Raw genomic sequence first — 2,507 nt, forward strand, 5'->3', positions numbered from 1 at the left:
GTGAAAGTATGAGGCTCAAACCTCCGTGGATGAGGCTCCTGTAATCCTGCAGCACAGTGCCATCCTTTTACATGCATGGCCTACTGTTATTTGTGTCAGCCACTCATCACTCACACATACTGCAGTCAGGTATGGTATCCTGGTCAATTTGGCCTCTGTGAAAAAGCAAGCCCATTGAGTGGAGCGCCAGTGAAGGATTCGGAGGTGATCCTGACAAGGATCAGGTTTCCCCTCTACCACGTTCACCTGTAGAAGAAAAAACTATAAAATGTTATAATAGGTTATATTATAATCTTTCTTTTTTTGGAGGGTGGGGTAAGGCTGGGAAGTAGACGGGAGGCACCTGAAACAGTGTTGTACCCACCTTTTCAATATGAATGACTTTTCTTGTCGGGGCTGAATGTGGGATTAAATCTTTTGAGCACACCCACTTTGTAGAAGCTGAATGTGAAATAAAGGCTGCTATTGTGTGACAGCGGCTTGCCCCCAGGGCACTCACAGCTCCCCAGCCTTCCCAGCCACCTCACACACTCTCTCAACCCTGAACCAGCAATTAGACGGTCAAATCAAGACCCTGGCACTCAGGACTAATTGTCTCTAACAGGCCTTTGTAAAGGGCCATGTTGTTTCCTATTCAGGGCAGCTTCCCTGCCTCCTTGTGTGTCAGATAGGGGAAGGCATCGTTCCAGCCGGGAGATAAGCCACAGGGTTTTTTTAATGCCCCAGAGTAGACTTAATTTTCACCTTCCTTTCACGGTTCAGGTGCACTTGTGTATTGAGGCGGTCAGAATTTGCCGTGGGTGGGTTGGCCTGACGGATACAGTACCTCACAGGATGTCATTCATCTGCGGCTTCCGGAATGTGTTTAAAAGGTTGTATATGCATGTGTAGGGATTTCACCACTCTGCATTCTTTTTCCCTTTTCTCCACTTTTTGCCTACTTAAACAACTGTCAATGACATCAAAGGCATGACTTTTCTAAAGACAGTATGGCTGTCAGATGTGTATTATGACGGAGCAGAAACATTCACTTTGTTGTATTCATGAGAGTAAGATGGTCTTCTGGTCTAGATTCTGGTGCTGTTGAACTGTATTGCTTTATACATAGAGGTGTTCCTGGTATTTAGTTTACCCTCATTGATATAAATGGGGTGGACAAAATATTTGTCACTTGTCAATATAACTTATACAATTCAACAGCACCATAAATGATGCCTCAATATCTTTGGTACAATAGTGGCTACCAGGTGTTCAATGCGAGAATTTGTTCTGTTTCCAGATTTTCTTCCACCGTCCACTGCTTTATCAGTGCACAGAAAGCAGTGGAGGGTGAAGCTTGCATTGTGGCCTTAGTGCTGTCTTCTGTGTTTAGTTTAGTTTATTAGAGCATCCCCATTAGCTGTGTGCTTAAGCACAGCTACTCGTCCTGGGGTCCACATGAAACATTAGACATAATGTATAACATACATGTAACATTACAGTCAACATCAACTAACACATTTAAAAAAAACATTATTCTATATTAAAAGAGAAAGAAAGATTCTCGAAATGCCCGGCAGTCTACAAATATTATGCTCCAAGATCTTTAAATGTTGATTTCTTTGTTAATTTAGTCAATGACAAGGGTAAATAATTCTAAGTTTTAATAGATTGATGTATTCAATTCAATTCAATTTTATTTATAGTATCAATTCATAACAAGAGTTATCTCCAGACACTTTACAGATAGAGTAGGTCTAGACCACACTAGACCACATAATTTACAAGGACCCAATAGTTCTAGTAGTTCCCTCCAGAGCAAGCAACAGTGCAACAGTGGCGAGGAAAAACTCCCTGTTAGGTAAAAACCTTGGACAGACCCAGGCTCTTGGTAGGCGGAGCAGGATGTAACATGGCATCGCAGGACGTGAAGCAAGACCACGGCAACAACTGCAACCAGGATTTTGGAGCCTCCCTGATCTAAGGAAACCTGCTGGGGGAAAAAGAACATAAGGACTTTGGGGAATTACTCCCCAGAGCTAGGTCAGTAACAGGCATTTCTGGGACATGGATGGATACAAATGGAAGGGTAAAGGAGAGAGGAGGTCAGTGTGTCAAAGGAAGTCTCCCAGCAGTCTAAAACTATTACAGCATAACTAAGAGAGACAGGGTAAAGAGAGGAGGCTGTTCGGGCTGGACTGCCCTGCCTCCCTCTAGTTTTATTGTATTAATGATTATATGGTAAATTAATCTGACAACTATGAAGAGAAGCAGAGAAGAGAAGGGGTGCCATGTCTGCAGCTATACACCCTCTACTACCGGTCTAGGTTAACGCTGTGACTCCTCCTTAACTATAAGCTTTATCAAAGAGGAGAGTTTTAAGTTTACTCTTAAATGTGAAGACGGTGCCTGCCTCCCAAACCCAGACCGGAAGCTGATTCTACAAGAGAGGAGCTTAAAAGCTGAAGGCACTGGCCCCCATTCTACTTTTAGAGACTCTAGGAACCACAAGCAACTCTGAATTCTGG

Source organism: Etheostoma spectabile, chromosome 5 (assembly GCF_008692095.1).
Source record: "Etheostoma spectabile isolate EspeVRDwgs_2016 chromosome 5, UIUC_Espe_1.0, whole genome shotgun sequence".
Taxonomy (NCBI): Eukaryota; Metazoa; Chordata; class Actinopteri; order Perciformes; family Percidae; genus Etheostoma; species Etheostoma spectabile.